The sequence below is a fragment of the Meleagris gallopavo genome, chromosome 9 (genome assembly GCF_000146605.3).
Source record: "Meleagris gallopavo isolate NT-WF06-2002-E0010 breed Aviagen turkey brand Nicholas breeding stock chromosome 9, Turkey_5.1, whole genome shotgun sequence".
Lineage (NCBI taxonomy): Eukaryota > Metazoa > Chordata > Aves > Galliformes > Phasianidae > Meleagris > Meleagris gallopavo.
The window spans coordinates 6,268,291-6,290,701 of NC_015019.2; the positions used below are offsets into that span (position 1 = coordinate 6,268,291).

At 35.8% G+C, this 22,411-nt stretch overlaps 1 long non-coding RNA gene across 1 annotated transcript in view; it reads left to right on the plus strand.

Annotated features, from left to right (window-relative positions):
- The window catches only part of LOC116216930, a 200,983-nt gene that overhangs the window by 164,732 nt on the left and 13,840 nt on the right, over positions 1–22,411 (plus strand). Inside the window, exon 3 of the long non-coding RNA XR_004160636.1 lies at positions 8,499–8,564. This is a non-coding gene — a long non-coding RNA (uncharacterized LOC116216930). The remainder of the gene's footprint in view (positions 1–8,498; positions 8,565–22,411) is intronic.

Genomic DNA, 22,411 nt, shown 5'->3' on the forward strand with positions numbered 1-22,411 from the left:
TTTTTTTAAATTAAAGGAAAAATTCAGTATCAAAACAAAACTCCACAAAAAGAAAATGGCACATGGTGAAAATAACTGAAATACATCTTCCCAGCTACATTTCCTGAAAAAAATCATTATTAGTTACCAAAGAAAGAACTATTTAGCGTAAAAAGAATTTCTAACAAAGTAAGTCTTGAAACTTCTGTATAGAGTTAGGGCCCAGTTCTAAGAGATCTTCCAAATCTTACCCTCAGATCATTAGATGGAGGCTTAGAGCACAGATGGCAGCAATGCTTTTGGAGCCAAAAATGATCTCGGTGATGTCCTCCAAACAGCCTGATGAGAGTTCTGCAATATTTTTTAATGAGTTACAGTATTCATTTTATAATGAATTACAGTACATATAAATGAAATTTTGTAGAATTGTATGAAATATTTTTGAAAGCTTTTTTTTAACTTTAATTTCTCTTTGTTTGCCTTACAGTGAGCCTGAACACTCTGTAGTGAAATGGAATAGAGTATGTCAGATGAAACTAATTAAGTAGTAGATGCCGCTCTTAATTTTGAAGTCCTGATTTATTTTCCTTGCTGTCTCAACTTTGATTATTAAAATATGTATGGTAGTTCTCACCCTATGTAACCTGTCAGTGTTTGTCCTCTTTACTAATTAGGTGTCAGGATGTCAGTGATTAATGGAAAATCATGAATAAATTCCAAATAAAAGCCATACGTATGTACAGAACCATTTAATTAATTAAAATGCTATGCAGCACTAAGTACACTAGTGCTTACCACTCTGACCTTTGAGTTGGAGCCTCATTTGCCTGGAATTTCACTGATTGATTAAGTAGATGATAATAGTCAAGTCAGAGTCACAGCTGTAAGACTCATTTGTCATAACAGAGCAACAGACAATCTCCATCTGTCATTACTGAAAAGAGTTCAACAGATTGGATCTACTTTTCAGTCCTGTACCTATTTGTCACTCAGAATTTACATAATAGAGGAAAATATTCTTAAACTGCAGGCACAAATACTAATTAAGAGTTAATCGTGATAAAAACAAAGGTGTAGAAAATAAAGATGGATCTGGGAAAATCCTGCATTCTTGCTTATATGTGCCTACCTGCTTCTTTTTTTTTTTTTTTTTCAGAGAAGGGAGGCAACTAATATGAAGTCATGAAAGATTGAGAGAATCCATCTATTACCTTTTCTACTGTAACTGATGGAGAAGGAGAAATAACTCCTCAGTAAAATCTGTCACCAGTGAGTGCTTGAGCAGATCCAAGTCTAGGCTTTCTTAATGTCCTGCAGGGTTTTTGACCTGCATCCATGTGCAGTGGCTGAAGCCTACAATTGATGGTGATTAACCATTGTGGGTCACACAGTCCAGTCAGTCATGCATATTGATATGCTATTTTAGCTTGCAAGTATCAGTCAATGTCTTCCTATATTGTTTGCTGTTCTGTAAATTTAGGGAGCACAGATCTCATGTGATCTTAGTTCCTTTTCTCTGAGCTTGTGGCCACCATTTTCTTTTTGTCTCTTCTATTCCTAGTCAGAGACATTATACTTTTTTATTTCTTGTGTTCTCATTTAGCAATTTGACAAAAAAAAAGAAAAAGAAAAAAAAAAGTAGGGAGGACCTTGCACAGAGACCTTTTTTTCTTTTAAATGAGAGCTTAAAAAAAAAAATGCCAACAACAAAAACCTACTGTTACTCCCCAAACAGAAACTTGGGAGAATAAATTATAATGCTTCCAAACAATATGCACTGTCTCCATAACACAGCTGCCCTGTAAAATTGTTTTTGTGTGTGTGTGTGTGTTTCAATTTCTCTGCTTTTCCCCAATATCAATTTCCCTGAGCAGATGCAGGATTCTCAGGATCTGTGCCTTATGGCGCTCTGCAATCCATGCTACCTAAATGCCACAGGACCTGGGAACCTGGCCCAGATCTTCCAGGCTTACGGCTTTGCAAACGAGGGAGCCCTGAGTGTCCTGGATTCAGCTCGTGGTTTCAAGGTTTACAGGATTTCTAATGCCAACAGAGAAATGGATGCAGCGATGGTTCCTTTGGCTCTTGGTCTCCTGGTTCCAGAGCAGAATCTGCAGTGAGTTCAAGGAAGCACAGGAAAGGGATGTAGTAGTAAGGGATGTAGCAGTAAGGTATCTATCAGCCATTCCAAGACTGAGCTGAGCATGCTTTTCTAATGAAAATGTCAGTATCATGTGAGAGTACTGAGGATCTCTTTCCTGAATTTAATTCCACTCAGGATGCCCAGCAGCTTCTGTAGATTGGTTCTTCAGTGGTCTGTGTTTATTTTCATGACAAGGGTGCTACATAGCAGACAGGCCACCTATGTTCTGGTCCTTATATCGTGTTGACCAGGCCTATATGTGGGGGATGCTATAGCTCCCTGGCAACCTCAAAATAGGGCACTGGGATCTGTGGGACACTGACTCTAATGGGGGTTCAGTTAGGGGTCTGCACATGGTCTTATCAGTAGGATTCATGTTATTTAGAAATAACATGTTGAGTTTTCTTTGTTAAAACATGGAGAGCTCAGAAACACAAAAACCTTCCCAGAATTGGATCCAGGATTTTGCAAACATCTGCTCATTCTGCAGAGCTTTATAGAGCAATTAAATAAGTCGTATATAGAAATTGAAATAAATTTTCATTACAGATCAGTCTGAAACTTCAAAGTCAAAGATGAATGGATTTAATTTGGTTTTCCTATAACTCAAATTTTTCAACTTTAGAGCATGTAGGCCCTTAGGCTTTCATTTGAATCATGTCATCTTTATTTTAGTGTTAAAACTAGGTATCGTCGTAGAGTATGTGCTGCTCTGTAAAAATGTGACAGATTGTGACCGGAGCCTGCATTTTCATACCTGTACATAAATGAAGAATTGTTTTATAATTTTCCAATAAGTCTATTTTATGATCAGTCGTGAAAAAGCTCAAAGAACCATTTTTAGAACAGGTTGTGGCTCTGTATTATTATGCTTTCAGTTAAGGTAATGGGAATTCAATAGAGCCCTGTCTGAAGGAATATATCCTGCCAGTAGTGTAAGTGCAACAAGGATCAATTTGATAGGCTTTAATTACTTTAGTACTCATCTGGTGATTTTTTTCATTTTATTTTGGAAACGTGCGTTACAGATCTAGTGTGTTTGAACGAACCTAGATCCCTTTCCTCTCACAGATGTTTAAGCTGTGTTGAAGCACAAAAGAGTCATCTAACAGTGTGATGCACATGATAGTACTGGGAACTTTGAGTCCAGGTCATCCCTATTTTAGATTACCTACTTTTTCTTATTCTGCTAGCTCTTTGTCCTTAAGAGAACAGGATTTGCACCAACTTTCAGCATTGATGTGAATTGGAAAATTAGAAATAATTACAAAATTATTTCCTATAAATGAAGACATCAGCCAGGGGTCAATTACATTGCATGCTATCAAATGATACTAAGATGACCTGAGCTTCCCATTCATAAATGACACTAAGAATCACAGCCATGCAAATACATGATTTCCTTTATAAAAGGCTGTTCAGAGAAGAATGATAAAATGGTAATTTCTAAATAGCTGTATAAAGAAAACAAAGTGATATACTCTACAGTGCTGTAAAATCGTCCTTGCTCTTTGGCTTCTGTCCCCGTTTGTTTTTTGAGTTCTTGTTTATACTGGAGATTTGCTTCCTTTTCAGTCAAGGACAAACTGCTGTTCAGAATAGCTAATCTGTTATAAATGCCAGCTATCTAGGATGTCCCATTACCACAGTCTGTCCTCTGACTTACTGTGGTTTAAGGGAAGAGTCATCTGTGCCAGCACAAGCAGCAAACTTCATTACCTACACCAAGTAAGGGGTCACTGTGAGGGTCTGAGCTGGGTGAAAATATTACTCCTTACAGCTGTTCATCACTGCTCTGCCCTGGAAGCAAGTCCCCTCCATCTCCCCTCCCGTTCAGCTCTGCGGGTGCAGCAGCACTTGTGGCTGAGCCCTGCTGTAACGTGCAGCTGTGTGGGTGAATTTGCAGGAGCAGCAATTCTAACAGCAGGGGAGGGGGAGGCAATGTGGTGCTTGGGATGGCCAGTAAGCTCAGCTGCAAGGACTGCTTAACCTATCCCAGTCCAAAATACCTGGGTAGCTGCTTGCTGCTTGGTATGGAGCCAAGCAGTATTCTTGCTAAAGACTTTTTAGAGGTAGCAAAGAAGCCTATTGCTATTGCCTTCATCTGTATTTTAATGGAATCAGAATGAATAACTATGAGCAAATAATCTTATGGTAATCTGAAATGATTCTCAGATAATATCACTTATTGTCTGCTTGCAGAGTAGAATTTCAAGCTTCTGAAATGGCAGTGTCACCTTCTTTATTTAGGATGTATTCGATGTATTCAAGGTGACTGTTTTTACAGAGACTTGCTATAGACAAATTTTGTTTTGCCTTGTTCATTCTTTTCAGTTTCAAGCTGATTCTTTCCTCATTGCAAAAAGGAATACAGGAACCAAAGTTCAGACACTTTGAGGAAGTATAAAATATTTTAACCCTTCTGGTTCTGATATATAAGAAATGCTTCTCAGGGATGGGGGAAGGAGTGTTGGGGGGATGTTTTTACTTGTTAACTCATTCACAAGATAACTGAAGCTACTGGTGTTCAGCTTTAATAAGGCATTAGTGAGCAATTATATAAGAAGCTAAAAATAAAGCCAAAGTCTTTGCATGAGGGAAATGAACGCTGAGTAAAAAAAGTAGTTAACAGCAAAACTGCAAAATCAAATAAGGGAGATTTTTAGAAAGTAAGACTGGGGGATAAAATCTTTAATACATATAGAAAGGATGTTTTTGTCGAAAAAAGGTTGTACAAGATATGAAAGGACACCAATAATATATAAAGGAATAACTGGTGCTGGCACTATGATAACATCATTTTGTGCCTGGATTAAAATGCGCTTTAAAATGGTGTTTTAAAATAGTGCAGAGCCAGCTTTCCTCTATCCGGGAATGTTGTATTCCCTTGATTTATGAAATCTCATTTCAGTTGCCAACCGTTGATTCTTCTGTATGTGTGCGTGAGCACTGTCTAATTCTGCAGACAGCTAAACTAGTAGTATAGCTGGATGAAGGAGGAAATTAGATGCTTTAAACCTGAAGAATCAGTGACATTAAAAAAAAAAGTGGTTTTGCTCTTGCATTTTTCATTTGTTAGAAGGCAGTACTAATAAAAATTCTAACATGTGTTAGCCATGGAAACAATGATCTGTTTTATTACACTTAACAGAAAAAAATGCAGAACAGAGGTTCTGACACTTTCTTAATTATAAGATATCTAGTGAAGTTCTTGGCTGCCATTTGTCTTCATATGAACTTAATTTTTTTATAGTCACATCAGACTCTCTCCTAACTCCAACTTTAATCAGAAAAGGTAAATTGGTTTAGTGCTCATCTCTCGTAAAAGTCCCTTGTAGAATCTTTGTAGTTTTATGAAGTTGAGACAGAGTGAGAATTCTGTTTAATGGAAAAAAGTACAATTTCTTCTAATTTTGGTACATCTTTTGCTCGTAAATAGTGTACCTAAGGACATATAAGGTATTATAACTCAAAAGTTCCTTGGTGGGAATGTAGTAGGTAGTGAATTGAGACTGAAGTGGTCTACCATCTATTTGATGCTCTCAGACGAAGTAAGAATGGTATAGCAGTGGCATGAGTTGTGTGAGGAGACAGTGAAAAAGTGAAAATTCAAATGAATGTGAAAATGTGGAGGTAGTGTTAGATACATGGGTATTTTTAAAAGATAGCTTAGGTTTGAACAAACATGTAGAATGATTATCTTACTTTGGGGAAAGAGAAGCAATCTGTTTATTGTTATTTATGTTGTGATCTCCTTCCCTTTCTGTAAAATCTGGAATTCACTGATTCCAGAAAATGCATTTATAAGTAGCAAGGAAAAAAGAAAATCCAATTTGAAGTTTCAGTTTTAATTATTACTCTAAAAAACTTACTGGTTAGAGTAAGTATTTTTCTCTAAGGAACATGATAGTTTTCTTTTATAGAATGGATTAGTTATATTTGTGGTAGTTCATTATAAAACAATTTTTTCATGTTCATTCTTATAACAGTCACATAAATACAGAGTTTCATATTCTCTGAGCTTTATTTGTCACTTCATTAATGCAAAATCTCATCAACTCTTTCTGTTGAATAGCAGAAGGGTCTTAAACCTTTGCTACCCATTGAGAAATTGAAATTGTAATTGTGTTTGGCCAGTTTATAGCTGAGTGTGTTTTTCCCTGGGATTCTAATGCTCTAATATGTATTACTTTCTGATTTTCCTTGCAGGTTTTCATTACATTTGTATCTATTAAATTAATTGTATTATAAAGTTTGCATTAAGTACATGCAATTTGTGGTACAACCAGTAACAATTCTGCCAGGTCCTTGAATTCTGGAATTTCTTACTTCTGTATCTCTGTGTATTGCAATTAGGTCCTTCTGTAGCTAATGAAACATATGCAATTTGTTTGTTTACGCCTGAGGACTGAATTTGTTGCTGAATAATGCAAAAACATATGCAAGGACAAGTATAGTAAATGGAATTAGGGATGTGTGCATAAGAGGATGTGTGACTGAAGTCAATTGAATGAGATGTTGAAGACCTGGCTCTAGCTCTGCCTGTTTGGTGCAGATGGGAGCATCTTTATGTTAATGCTTGTGCGTCTGTACCAGAGGGGAAATTCACCAGAGGCTGCATAAGAATGACTAATGTCAGTTAACAAAAAAAAGTGGTAACTCGTACAGATTTTTACCTTAGATGGAATTAAAGGAAGCAATCCAAGCAGCTCAGATACCGATGGGCTATTTGGTAAGATGCAAACATGGCCTGTGTTCTGCTGGCAGATTCTAAGTGGAGTGTTCTCTTTTTATATCTGTATAGAAAAAGCAGCAAATGAACATCCACAGTTCACTTTCAAGTATGTTAATATTTGAAAGGAGGCCTACAGCATAAATATTTTGCAAAAATCTGTTTTGATGGGATTTCGAGGCAGCTTCTTGTTTGGGAGAAAGCTAATATAATTCTACTCAGACTGAGCAATTTGAATTCCTTTCTCTGACACGTCTCGTTCTCATTAGTACATAGGTAGCAGTAGTGATCTCCTTCTAAAAATCTTACATTTTCAACCAGAAGAGATAAAATGAAGAGGAAATCCAGCTTAATTAAAAACTATCAAAGTGCTGCAGACTTACAGTAGTGAATTAGATTTTCTTCCAGAAATAACTTGAGTGGAATTGCATCAGGAATGAATGTAGTCCAGTTCACTTTGTAATTGTGTTGTGAAGGAGTGTAAATGTTGGGAAGAATGGAGTCTTGTATCAATTTGTTGTATAAAGAAATATCTGCCTTTGATGTTTCTTTGGTTGAGAAACTGCTCTGATTTTTACAGCATCATAGTGCTTGAAATTCCTTTATCCGCAACACCTGCTTTTCTCTGGCATCTGTAGTGATGTGCAGTGTCAATACAGTTTTGCTCATAAACTTTGACAGATTCAGTATATAATCTCTGCCCCTGCAGACAGTCTTCAACTCTGCTGTCCATGCTGTGGAATTAATGCCACACAGCTTGAAATTTGCCTTGAGCATGTCCTTGTAATGTCTGACTGGCCTATCTCTCAGTCATTCACTGCATTTTAACTGGCCATATAGAGAGCACTCTGAGCAGTATTTATCCAACATATGCACTGAATGCCCAGACCAACACAATGGTTCAATGGTTGCTATTTTACTGTGAGTTTGATTTTACATTGGTCATAGTATCAGCCAGGTATTGCTCTCCACAGAGATCGTATTGTTCAATGAATCAACCAGCAGAAGTTAATTGAAAGTCCTTTTGGCTGATTATGGATACAGAGTGATTTTCTTACAATAAGGCATTCAGCTAAATTCCGAGTACTGCGTAGCTCATGTAAATTCATAAAGGCACTCTCCTGAAGTATTACTTAAGTCTTCATTCTCTTATACAGCATTTTGTTATGTATTTACACATGAAAAAAATGTCAATGCTTCTGGTTTTACTGATTTTCTAACCTACTTCTGTGTTTTATTTACAAAAGAAACTTCAACTTAAGTAGTTTCAAAAGCAGCCTAATAGAAAAACAAAAATGATGGAATCATTCACCAGAGTTATAAAATAATTTTGATAATTATAAAATTATCAACACCCATAAATATACATTTGACATTAAAGTAGATTTCCAGTTTATTTTATCATTTACAGATAAGATCACATTTGCGAGTATGTATTTTTCATATACATATAATGCTATTAAATACATAGCAGTTGCACTATTGCTTGAGAATAGAGTCATTCAGATTAGGGATCCCCTCCATCACAGATAAATAGTATTTGCATTTTATTAGGCAGCTAAGTCTGAGTACGTGAAACCTTTTGAAAAGTGTTTACTGTTCTTAGTTTGTAACTGTGACTATTTTGTGCTTAAATATTTTCAGATTCTGATCACATGCTTTCTTTGGCTGATTTCCATGTGTGCATTGCTGGCGGCTATTCTTCTGAAGGTGAGCATCAGATGGGTTGAGGTTGCTTTTGAGGTTCAGCATTACCATGCACCAGACCACAGACTGTGGCATGGAAGCAGTTATTTTCTATCCTGAAGTGAAGCAGCTTGCAGTGTTTTTAGCTTTAATTAATTGAGTCATATTGAAGTCACTAAGGTGATGTAGCCTAAAGATTTTTACTCGTAGGTGGACACATGTTTGCAGAATCAGCTCTGATTTCACAAATGAGGTTTTGTGGTAGAACTTAAATGACAAACATAATTTCATATATTGAGGGAAGGTGAAAAAAAGAACAGTTTTTTTGAGAAATCTAAAGAGTTATAGAAACCATATGTGTGACTCCTTAAGTGATTCAGCAGTCTAGACAGTTGCCCTTTGTTTCTATTTTAATGTCCTTTGTAACAATGGAAGAAGCCATATGTGAGCAACAAATAAACCCATCCTAACTCATGCCTTCTTTCTTCAGAGTTTAATCAATCTATTTTAGCTGAAAGAAAATGGTTACCTAAGAGTCAAAATGTCACACAAATAACGTACCAGCATATACTACAAAATATGTTATGAAATTCAGATCATGGTTTGTGCAGTAATCGTATACTGAAGCTAAGAAAAGACAATAACTCCAAAATCTCTAGCTTTCCTATGACAAATAAAACACTATTCTGTATCCAAATTTATTCCTGTATTCTGATTTTCTTTACTTCATACATTCTCTGTTCTTTGACCCGATGTCCTTCCATGTGGTTGTCTCTTTCTGTCAGGGGGGTTGGTCTCGATGATCTCTAGAGGTCCCTTCCAACCCCTACAATTCTGTGATTCTGTGATCTTCCTGTCTTTTTCCATATGCTTTTTTCCATTAGCATTTTTTTAATTACTAATAGTAAGAAAATTGGCTGTGTTTCTCTGAAGTTTGTCTTCATGGCTCTTCTTAAGCCTGAATCTCAAATTTTGAAGGAAAAATTTAAAAATTAATAGCTGTTGAAAAAAATCATCACCAGTTGCAGTTCATGGAGATATACACTTCTTAGGAACTTCAGTTCCATTTTCAACCATTTTCTGATTGCAGAATGAATAAACTTATCTTTGCTATTTTTTTTCCGATTAGGATATTTTTCTATGTAACATTTGAAAAATTACTATATGTTTGAAGATCAACTGCAAAGGATAAAAAAAGAAAATGGGGAAAAATTCATAAATTCCTCAAATTCTTTGCAATGATCAATATTATTTAAAAGAAAGATATACAGAAGAAAGCGTAGAAGAGGTACTCATTCTCCTATATATAGTAGAGCTAAATAGTAACAATTTATTCATCTCTAAGTGGCCTATTTTGTCCTTCATTTTCTCCCAGTGCTAAAATCTGGTATGCAGTTGCCTACCTACTGAAAGTGAAAACTTTCAGTCAGTACTGCTTTAGCAGAATGTCTCTGACTCAGTTTACTGTATTTTCATTTTAGTATCGTACCTGTATCTATATAGCTTTATGAGATGATGTGAACAGTGCTTTCAAACAGTCTGAAATAGTAATACAATACATTTGATACTTTGATATGTTCAAATCCTTATGTCAGTTAGTTAACAGCTTCTTTTTAACAGTTGTAAAGAAAAGTAAGAAATAAGATGAAGAGAATTTGTCTGAATAGTGCCAGATATACGAAGTGGAAGTAATTATAGTATAACTTTATTAATAATAATAATCTTTGGAATGATTATTTTGTTCTGAAAAACTGCATTATGGAGTGTTAGATGCCATCAGGAGAGAATTATCTCCTTAATTAGCATCAGATTTTTTGTATCTTGCCAAGACTAACAGTTTGTTGGTCGGTAAATAAATATTTGACTCAAATGTAATCAGTGAGTTCAGCATTTATACATTGTATAGCTGTCATAATATTGGGAAATTAGATTTTTCCAAGGCCAATGCAAGCCTTAATGTTCAATCCGTCACAAAGCTTAGGTAGGTCCTGACGCACTTTTAAAGATTTATACTGCAACAGTACATTTAGTAATGGCAATAAACTGCCTAACTATTAATATTTCACAGTAATGTGCATTCCCAAGGAGTTATAAGTTATTCAATCACTATGTAAAGTAAACGCGCATAGATACCCAGACATGGGATTTCTGAATTGGTCTCGCTTTTAAATCAAATTATGTGCTATATTAACAAATGGCACCGTTAACTCAGGCAGAGTAGAAGAATTCTGTCGAAGTAAATGCTTTAAGAGCTAAACTACTTTCCCTTGTGTCATTGCTACTTTTTGTGAGACTAGTCTAAAGATCAAGGGGACTTTCTGCTTATTGGGTTTGTAGATAGAATTTGGTTTTCTTAGGATTTGTAGTTGATCCAGCTTTCTACTACAGAGCGTTTAGAAATTCAATAAATTGCAAATATATTCTTATTAAAATATGTTTGTCAGTTTTATTACTGAGATTTAGAACTCGCCTCTAAGGACATACAGAACAAGTCAGAAAACAAATCTGCACTAGTGTAAGAATCTCGTCCTGCTTTTGCACTGCTGCTGTTCCTGTACTCATACATGCAGCAAGACCCTGTCTCATTTCTGCTGGAGCATGTTCTGCAGGATGGGATTCTCACCTGCACTGCAGACTTGCTGTGGTTTCTTTGGAACCTGAGTGGGGTCACAACAGAGCCGAGCAAGCAAAACTAAACAGGACGTATCCTATAAGGAAGGCTGGAAACAGCAAATTACTAGCAGAGTTGTCACTAATCTTTTATACTTGGGGACCTCTTTTTAGCTGATGGCAGACAACTGCTGTTGCAGCTGGAGTTGCACTTCCACATTTTGCAATTTGCATGCTGTGTTAGGTGTCTGCTTTTCCTGAAAGTGTCACTGTTTTTTATAACAACACCTCCAGATTTTTCTGAAACACTTGTGGATTTTTTGAAAGTCTGTGTTTCAGTAACTGAGGTTACTGATAAAATATGGCTTTCAAAACAATTAAATGAGATATTCTTTACTTAGGTGAGTGTAACATAATCACTGAGATAATGAAATGTTGCAAAAAAGAAACAAGTAAATTTGTCAGGTGGTTTTTTTTGTTGTTGTTTTTCCCCCCTCCCCCACAGCCAAAATTCTTCGTTTCTGTGGATTGTTTGTCTGGGCTACTGAGACACTTCTTTATCCTGATAAAAATTCCAGAAAGTTATGCATATTCTTATTAAAAGTGTGATCAGGCCCCAATATTTATTTCAGGTAATGGGAAAAGAAGCTGAAAAATTGGATTTCTTTTTTTGCAAAGCACACACAAAAATAAATTATCCTCTAACTTATTATAATCTTCGAGCGCTAACTTTTATAGTATTTACACTTCAGGTCTGCTCCAAAAATCTCATTTAGTGAACAAAATTATTTTTGAGATATTTATTGTTGGTTGCTTTTCTGTTTTCTTGGGCAGGTCATGTCAGTTCCGCTTTCTGCATATAATGGTTTCAAAATCACAACTTTGATTTTCCCAAAGGACTTCAAAAGTCCTTTAGGAAAGATTGAAAATATTATTGCAAAAATATTTGGTTAAAACATAGATAACCTTTCATATAAATTATACAACCTGCCTGCTTGAATCAGATAAATTCTATCTAAACCAACCGACAAAACAAAACCCTTTAACACATTGTTGACTTTGCAAAATAGTGTCTGATAGAGATTGTGAAAAGGATTCTATAGATGTCTGATGCCAAATGCTGCTGAGAAGTCCAGCTTTGCCTTTGTCAGTCCAAGAATATTATTCAAGAGCCCTACAATTTACTTTAAAATAAAATTAAATTAAAAAAAAAACCAAAGAAACTAAGCTAGACTTTTATTATCAAGATCAGTGATGAGAGTAATTAAGACTTTTGAAAAATTGTCATAAACAGTGATTTGAGAAGATTGGAACAGTTCCAGTTTCACAAAGAATGAATGAAAAGGGGCAGAATGAAGCAAAACATTATATAATTGTTTTGACTAGACTGACTAATTTCTTTGTTTAGGGATTTACTGATGGTCTCCACCAAAATAAGGCATCCACTGAATTTGAAGTACCTTACTGAAATTAATTTATTTTCCATTTCCAATCAATATACTGAATTCATTGACCTTAGATAGGACTGGGGCCCATTTTTTAGGTTTCAACAGAATAGACATTGACAGGGTAACAAAAACATCTGCATTCTGACCTTCTGTATTGTCTAGTATTTTTACTAGAAAAACTGAGAATGAGAAAAATAGAAATAAAAGGAGAAGTAGTAAAGTTAGTTGTGGTAGAAGATAGTACTGAAGAAGGTAGAGAAGAAAACAAGTAGTCTAACACACGGGTACAGGTGGTTAGGTATTATATACAAGTATTTAACATCCTTTGTCTAACAAATATTTGCTGGTGTGTTAGGAAGTCCAGAAGATAATAAGTCTAACAAATCTGAGCTCCCAGACTGTTCTGTAGTTGTAGGAAAGGAGAATGGAGTCAGAATCAATGCTGGTAGATTGATACCATATTTTCCCGCTGAAGAGTAATCACAGGAACTCTTTTAATTCACTTTTCTTCTTTTTGTATTATGAATAGTAAGCAGGAATGCTTTACATTCTAACTTCTGGGCAAAAATCTTCTTTATGGTTTCTTCAGGGGATCACACACAGTGTATCTTATTGTGACAATATTCTTTTCCTCTGAATGGGTATTGTGAACAATTATACACCTAGTCATTAATTGTTGCTTTTAAATTGCACTTTAATTAGTAGGCTTCAGTGATAGTTTTATATTTCCTAGATTTGCTTGCTGGTACTAGCAGTGACTGAGTCCTAAATGGCATTTTCACCTAAGAACTTAATACACCAGGCTCCCCCTCTGCTTTCCAAATCGAACTCTTTGTTTCTCATTGAGTGCTTTCATAGGTGCTGATCTAACTTGTTAACACAAAAGGACCTTAAGGCAGTCACAATATTACACAAGATTATGCTGCAATTCAGTGGAAACAAATGCAGTAATCTATCAAGAGACTAGACAATCTTGCTTTCATATGCCAGAATCATTTCTCAGTCATCTCATCTGTACTTTTATTTATCATGCCCTTTAACATTTCCCTTTGCTAAGCCTGAAATTGAAAGCAATTAATGCATTGAGTGCTGTAACTTGAATGAAAATTGTGCAGTGTGGATAAGGTTAAGGAGAAATAAAAGGAAATCAGTGTTCAATATCTGACAAGCACACAATGACGCCTAAACTTGCAAGACAAAAAGCTAACCTGAGCTAGGAATTTATGCTTAAGCACACAAAAAAGGCCAACCTCAATACCTTGAAATGGTTATTTTAAAGCAGTAGATGCAGATTCAGGCATTCTATAAAATAATGAAATTATATCATTGGACCTGGAATGCAGCCAGCAGTATACTTCACAAGTTAAAAAGGAGTTGAAGTAATCCCTGAGTAAGGATTGCAAGAGTCTCTTTATGGACGCTGAATCATGCAGGGATAAAAAATGAATTCAGAGTCATGGCCATACTGCCCTGTTCTTGGTTTTATTCTGTATATAGTAATTTACATTAAGAAACAACAACAAAGAAACAGATTTTTGTCTGTTAGGAAGAAATCCTTCTTGGAACAGTAAAAGGGAACAAAAAATTGAAATGTGTGAGAATGTCCTATGACACCTCTATGATCTAAAGCCCACAAAAAGTCTGTATTAATGTGTTTTTCTCAAATACAATGGTAAAAATGAAGGAGACAATTTTGTGGTCTGACTGCTGCTTTAGCTGCCTAAATCCAAAAATTGTATACTTCCACTAATTCAAGTAAAGTCCTTTTGATCTCCAAATTGTCATCCTTAAATCTTACCAATGTCAAAAGCTAGGTCACTTGGAGTTGAACTTCCAGTTTGTCTCTGATACAGAATAAAATAGCAACATAGAATATGTATTTGTGAGAAATGAAAAAGAGAGAAAAAGAGGATTTTGTCTTAATTAAGGAAACATGAGAAGTTAAATTTGTGCCTTGACATATAGTAAATGTTTGTCATGTAGTGGGTCACAGGAAGGGAAGTCACTTACAGGAATCTATGTTGTTTTTTGAACTATTTCTTTGACTTTGACACAAGCGATTTTTTCCATCAGTCTTGAGTTTACAGCAGTAAACAATTTTAAGGAAGAAAAAGCGCTGTTAAGTTTCTATTTAACTTCAGCTTTTCATTCAGAATTATGATGCTATTGGGTTGGAGATTACTGATCACTTATTTCAATCTGGTTATGATTTTGTCATTGAGCAATTGTTAGCATGCAATACTGGATTATTGTCTTACTTTTCATTTACAACGCTTATGTTATCTTTTTTTTCTATGACCCCACTGAAGTGGCATTGATTTTAAGATAATCCAAATACCTACTAGTGAATGCCTCTTATTGGCATGTAACATACCAGTCAAAATAATCAGTAGTAATTCTAAGGAAGATCTGAAATACTTTTTTAAAACAAACCTAGTAGAAAAATTAGAGGAAGTTTGTGTATTTGTGTTTGAATACTCTGTGTGAGAAAACAATTTGAACCAAGTATTTGAACCAAGTTGAATTATCCTGTGGTGTCAATTACTTCAACTCCTTGGTTATAGACATTAATTAGTTCAGACATCAATATCTGACATCATTAAGAGCGTAGTGGTTTTCACCAGTTAGATACATGAACCAGTTAATCTAAAGTACATTATTATGGCGTAGCTTTACAAAGCTAAATTAGTCTGTAGTAGTCCCCTTTGTGTAAACAGCTGCGAGAACTTGTACTCAAAGTAGATTTATTATATGAGAACCATTTCCAGATGGTAGTTGCACAGTGTATTTAGTTACTCGTATATCTGTTTCTTGGATTTTAACTGTTATTTTACTATTTATTGAGTGTGCATTGCTTCCATGTATGTTAAAGACACCTGGATTGCCCATGTTCAAAAATGAGAAATCCTTTACCGTAGACCTTTAGTTATTAGTTCTGTTGCATAGGTGCTCATAGACATAAACTCACTGCTTAATTTAAAAAAAAACAGTCTTTGCAGTGGAATCTTTGGCTGGATTGGGATGGGCTCTCCAAGCTAAAATCCCCATCTGGAGATATGCTTCACCTCTTAATCAAACTTTATGCTCAAGGTAACAAGGAGATCTCATGAACCTAGCTTAGGGATAATCCATTGGCTTACCTATGTGAAAACTGGCCTGAAGCACCAGGGAAATTTGAAGAAAGGTGCTCTAGATGTGCTTAGTGACATAAGCCTGATACCCACTTACACCACACATACAACTCTAGGACAAACTTGAGTTTTATGTAATTTGCAAGTTCAGTTCCATAGCTTTTGCCACGCTTATATTGAGTTTGTCTAGGATTTGGAAATAATGTATATCATTTACAAACTGCTGTACTGTTTTCATTCACTGTCTCAGTATTCATTCTCTTTCAGTATGTATTGTACCAGCAATGCTATATTTGGGAAATGATTCTATAATTTTTATAATTCACTGTACATCTTAATGTCATCTTAACAAAGATCTGTGATAGGTTGAGACTTTTTGGTTCTGTCCATAATGTTTGTTAAATTAAAGTTTGTATTTCATCATGAAAGTTGTTGGCACATAGTGACACTGAAGACCAATTACTGTTGAAATTCCTGTTGTGATGTTTAGTTTCTTATCAGTATTTGAAAGACTAAAAAGAAAAATAAGTAATTAGTTTTCTACGTGGCATAGTCTATTTCTAGCTTGATCAGTCAGAAGCAAGAAAACAAATTAAGTAGGAAAAAATACTGAGTTATGGAGAAGGCACTATTAACATAAATGTTGATATGGAGTACTATGTTCTTTGTTTCCTTGCTGAGCAGTTGCAGTACTACAGTCGTATCACAGCTAGTAATGGGGTTTTGTTTTTTTTATTTTTTCAATCATTAAATTAAACCTGTTTGTTTCTACAATAAAAATGATAAATAGCCCAGTTCTGCTATATAACCAATCCTCACATGCTGTAAATGCACAAACATTTCAATTATTGTAATTGTAATTCACTGCCCAAACAAACATATATTAGATCTAAGAAGGTTTCTTTATTCTCTTATATTCGAACTCATTTATCAGACATCTTTAAGCAAGGTATTATCCTGTGCCTGTGGTTTACTGATGAGATTACAGTAATTGTCCTGTTGTTTTTGACAGTTGCTCTGCTAGCCTCATACATTATGTCCAATTCTGAAGCAAATTTGTCTTCCTATGCCAAGGACAAGATTGAACGCTGTTAAAACTGAAAGTCTTAACCACCAAGCTTACTGCATGTAACATATTTATTAATGCGTAATATCACTACCATTTGTCTTTTTTTGGTATGAGATAATATATCTAGAAATGAATAGCATTTTGAATTATAAGTATGGACATATCTGTATCTCCTTTCATGTCTGTCAAGGAAAATATCTGGTTTTCTTTCTTCCTGAAGCATGAACTGCTTTTATCTAATTTGCTTCATTTGCAGCAATGTGTTGCTTGGAGAATTTCACTGTTATTAATAGTTCTTTCATAAATCCAAAATAAATATTTATTTTTTCCTTTTGGAAGTAGTAGTGTAAATCTTTGTTTTCAAAGATTAATAAAGCTCAAAAATTAAGAAGAATGTTTATGAGCTTGTAAGCAATTGGGAAAGGATTGTGCAACAAACGGTGTACTGCTTCATCTTGAGAAGATCATTTCCTTACGCCCATGCTCCTATTTGGCTTTAGTGTCTGAAGGTTGAGGTTTAAACAGATTTATAGATCCAAAGAGAAAGTGTAACCTAACATCAAAGTGCAGAGACGTAGTCATAGATGTTGTGACCTTTCCTGAATGCAGCTTCTCTTCTCTTAAAACCAATACTACAAGCTCGAGATCTTTCTGCTGACTCCATGTTAGTTTCTTTCCTTTGTTCCTTGTGGCAAAAAGTAGTTCTCCCTTAAAACTTTGTCTGAAATTGTTCCTGTCTTGCTTTTTTATACAATTTAGGAAAAAGCTGGATGTTATCGGTGATGAAGATTTTATTGTTTGGGACAGTAACATCATCCTAACCCTGAGAAAATCCACATCAAAATGTTTCAGAGCTTCTCCAAACCTCACTGTTTCTCATTTTATTTTTTCTTGCAGTCAGGGCATTTCCTGAGCTTATATCTGAGAAACAGCTACATGTGACTAAAATCCAATCTTGTATTCATTCACTATACACCTCCAAGTGCAAGTGGTCAGCTCAACCGATCAGTTGGTTTTGCCCTCTATCTCTTGTCAGCATTGCTGTCTGTCAGAGGTTCACCTCCTAGTCCCCAAGGAGCGAAGTGCCCTCTGTTAGCTCTGCTGTCCTGTCAGTTTCTGTAGCTGGGCTCTTCACAGTGGGCTGGAGTGAATTTTCATAAATATTCTTTGTCAGGTCCTTTGTTTCTCTTGATTAGGTGAAATTAAAATTTGTTCCCGTGCTTTCACCTGGAGTTATTTTCTCCTGCTCAGTGCAAAAGCCACTCCAAATGCAAAAGTATCTCTCTGAATATCTGTAGTCACGTTTACAGTATGGACATTCCCCATGCAATTATATTTGTCTTGCCTCAAAAGAACACTTTTCAACCTTTTTGCACACATGTGCTCTGTCATTTAGCACATGTTATGCACCTTCTAAATGCCTTGGTTAAAGTCAATGCAGTCATAAAGCAAGTCTGCAAAGTTTCCAGTTTTCAGGCTACTGCTCTGAGCAGGTGAATGGTCTTTCCTCCCTCATGTATTTCCTAAATAACGCTCGTCTCCGTTGGGATTTTTTAGGCTATTTCTAAAATATCCTTTATTACATATATAGAAACTTCTTCTGTAACCATACTGACAAAGTATATTCTTTCCTGGCTAACAGTTAAGGTCATTTGTATATTTCTTCTGTCCCTGTTGAAACTAATATCCTTTTCTCCCCACTACACTTCTCTCCAGCATCTGTCTTTCCTGGCTGCAATCCTTCTGGATCCTAATTAGACTTCCAATGGCTTGGCTCAGGGTGTAACCACAACCAATTTATCATTCTCTTCATCTCTCTCTGGGACATTCATTGAAAGAACAGTACCTGAATATTTCCCTTTTATCTACAATTTCCAGTCTATATCAAACATGAAATCTTGACAGATGGAGTCCAATCTGTCACAGTGAGTTAGTGCATTTCTCTTCTGATTGAATTTATTTATTGCACAAAGAAATACAGGAAATCTATAAAGATAGGTATTTTAAATTAGGGATATGGAATGGTTGTCTTGGTTGGATTGGGGTTTTATTGGCTTTTTTTGTTGTTGTTTTTTGTTGGTGGTGGTGGTGATTTTTTTTTTTACTATCTGAGGAGATCTCGATTATGTTAGCTGTATCACAAAACTCTGTGAGGTTTGTTTTTGTTGCGATAAGAGGAGGGACAGATCGGATCATAACAAAAACAGATGTAACGTGCAAAACCATAACGTAGTCCCTCATGTTATCTACTATACACTTGCATGCTGACCGACAGAGAATGAAAGGAAACATTCTGCCTTCTGCCAATGAATCCTCTGCCAAAATATCAGTGGGTAAGATGGTTCCTGAAATACATTCTGCAGTAGAAAAGTGTGATAAAAAATTATTCTGCCAAAGTGCCGGGCCAATCAATCAAATGTTAATGATGGATCATGAAACCCATTTGTTGACAAATAAAACCTTGCATGCGATGCCAGTGGAACCAACTGTGTCACCCATCTCCCACTGACTGCCTGAAATACCACTTGCAGAAGCAGGATTTAGTGACGGAAGAGGCTAAAACTACAGCCAGCACATCCAACTTAATTTGCAGGTGGACTGTAATCTTAACTCTTAATGGCGCTTGGCCTCACAGATGATATTGAAGTGTTCTCTAAACCAAGAGTTTTGTGGAAGGGAATGGACAAAGACCAAGTATAACACAGGCTCATTCATTTAAATTTTGCAGCTGGTTTCAGTATTTTTGACCACGTGATTTAGTTAGTATGATTGCAGGCTTAAACAGGAATACTAAATGAAATGTTTTATTCTGAGAGGGAGCAGAGCTAAGCTATTTGAAACCTGAGAACTTATCTGGTAGAGATCGGAGCTGAAATTTTTTCTACTGCCACGTCTGCAAGCAGTTTTGGAAGCTTTCATGGAGTGACTGAGTCAGCTGACTATCTATCGCTCTTTGTTGCTCATGGATGTTGTTTCTTCTTCTGCCTGTAATTAGTTGAGAAGAGTGAGAAATAGCTGGCTGTCCAGATAATTCTGAGTGATGCTGTGGGAGATTGCCACTGTAGAAAAGTGAGGAAGGGGTTACTGAAGTGTATATTCAGGGATTTCTGGCTCTCTACTTCCTCATACAAACTACAGCAGTAATGCTTTATTCATAGAAATTGAGGTAGGAAATTGTGATACAAACCTTGTCACTATTTGTTACTTCATATTTCTGAACTACTTTAACCTGGCCTACACAGAAGCAAAAGTCTAGGCTCTTGGGGAACTTGAATGTTAAATTGAAAACCATCTTAAAAATAGCACAGCTGCCTCCAGCAAAGCAGGTGATGTTCTGGATTGTGGTACCTGCAGACCTCCGTTGAAAACCTTTTGTGTCTTTGTTTTATTGCATGATTTCTGCTGGTGATCTTTCTGCTTTGCTGTGCTGTGCTTTGCCTACAAAGTACAGTAGCATTAGCTATACCATTTAAAAAACCCAACAAACCGTACTTCAATATTGGCTTCCCATTCAAAAGAATATTTGGGATGAAATGTTTCTTGAGAGAGAGATTTCTCAGGAGACTTTTTGAGCTCTCAGAGTCCCTGATTGGTGCTAAAACACTTGGAGTAATGAGCTGAAATGTGTTGTAGCGTTTATGTGGCAAAGAATCTCAAAAGGTACTTGTTAATAATTCCTTGTTTTGGGAGAAATAAATGAGCAGCTTTTTAGCCCTCAAAATTGTTACAGATTTTGAATTCGCTTGACAAAGGGCAGAAGCTATCTTCCGATGGACAGTGTGAGTGAGCACTGAGATTTCAAGGTTTATATGCCAAATTTTTGATCTGGCATTTGCAATTCATCTTTATAAACATGGAAAATATACACAAACTTCTTTTCCCTTCAGCTTCTCTCTACCCTTTACTTTGAGAACAATTCTGCGAGTATACATTAGAGTATGTGTTATCTGTCTTTACAAATAAATAAGAAACTAAAATGGAGAAGTCTAAATTATTCTAGAAGTAACAAGTATTTTCTGCAAAATAACGCATACTGTTTATTCTGTAGTCCAGAAAGTATTTGAGTGGACTCATATGAAATATTCTTTTCTTACATGCAGTGAAGCATGAAAATTGCATTTCAGTGGATTTGATTTATTCAGCAAAATGTGAGATGATTGATGTTAGAATGTAGCATAAACAAAAATAGTGACTATAACTTAAATAGGGAGGCAAATCTACAGTTGTGAAGATGAGAACCTTTTGTCATACTTTCTATGGGCAGATATAAGTGCTTGCAAGAAGCTAATGTGAGAGAAACCAAGCTGAATCCTTCATCATGCTATTAGGTATGGAGTACAATGAGCAGTGCATAAGAGTTCTCATCATTTACTGACTAGCTTGCTTTTGGGGGGAAAAATATCCACACTTTGTTGTGCATTCAAAGATTGCCTTGGGTTTTGGACGCAGAAAGACCATCATATGCTGCAGCAGTCTGCTCTTCCTAGCACAGCACAACCCCCCCCCCCTCTCATAATCTCTTATGTTAGAGCAACAGCTCCCCAATCATTTACAGGCTCATAAACACAATCCAGCAGCATCCGTCTGCCCAACAGACCAAGGAAACAGCTCAGAAATGAAAGCCAAATAAAACAATAACTCACGGCAAACAAACAGGCAACTACAACAATCAGATCATGCTGCAGGAGCCGTTCCAACAACCCAGACACTTCATTAGGCATGGAATAACAAAGGAGAATAGACCAGTGTCATCTCATCTAACTCTCCTAGGCAAGTTACTTCTCTCAATTTTATTTATTTATTTATTTATTCCAACTCTTATCTGTGCTTATTTTCCACTTGAGGTAAGGAAGTGCAACTTGAGACAGAATGAGCTCTGTTTTGCAACCACAGAATTGGAAAGTGAAGAATTCTATAGTACTAATTTTGCTCTTTCAATCACATTTTTCAAAATTTTTGTAATTATCGTCATTTTTAAATTGTTTTTTTTCTTTTAATGGATACTTTTCTGCATGCTTGTACATAGTTTTAAATCTATACATGAACTATGTAAAAGAGAATTCTCCCTCATCACATATCAGTTATGTCAAAAACACATCCTGTCTCCCCTAATATTTTACCTAGTCTTTACTAATTTATTTATTTATTTACTTTTTAATCCACGAATGATGAATTTCATTGTAGCCTCTCCTTCAGAGAGCTGTTTTAAAGTCTAGGAAGCTGTTTGCTACTGTCAGCCCCAGAGAAGCTCCCTTCTCTTTCTGTATACTCAAGCACACACTCTCATTCCCTTCTTTATTTTCAGACTGAGAGATAAGCAGATAAAATCTGAAGTTTTGATCTTTAAAGCTTTCATCATATTCTACCTGAACATTAGAGGTAGCCAAATTGTTATAACCTCTTATAAAGGTTTATTGAGTGGTCCAAACTTGACACTCATGAGGTCCTAGCCATTGGCTTAAGTCACAGGTGTATGTATCTAGCACAGTGCGCCCTAAGAATGCAAAATGTTGAAAATGTTAGTAGGTTAAGCAAGACTTAAGTACTTAAATCTAAGGGAAAACAGCTGATGAAAAAGGGATGTGAAGTAAGGCTGCATTTCAAATGTTTGCA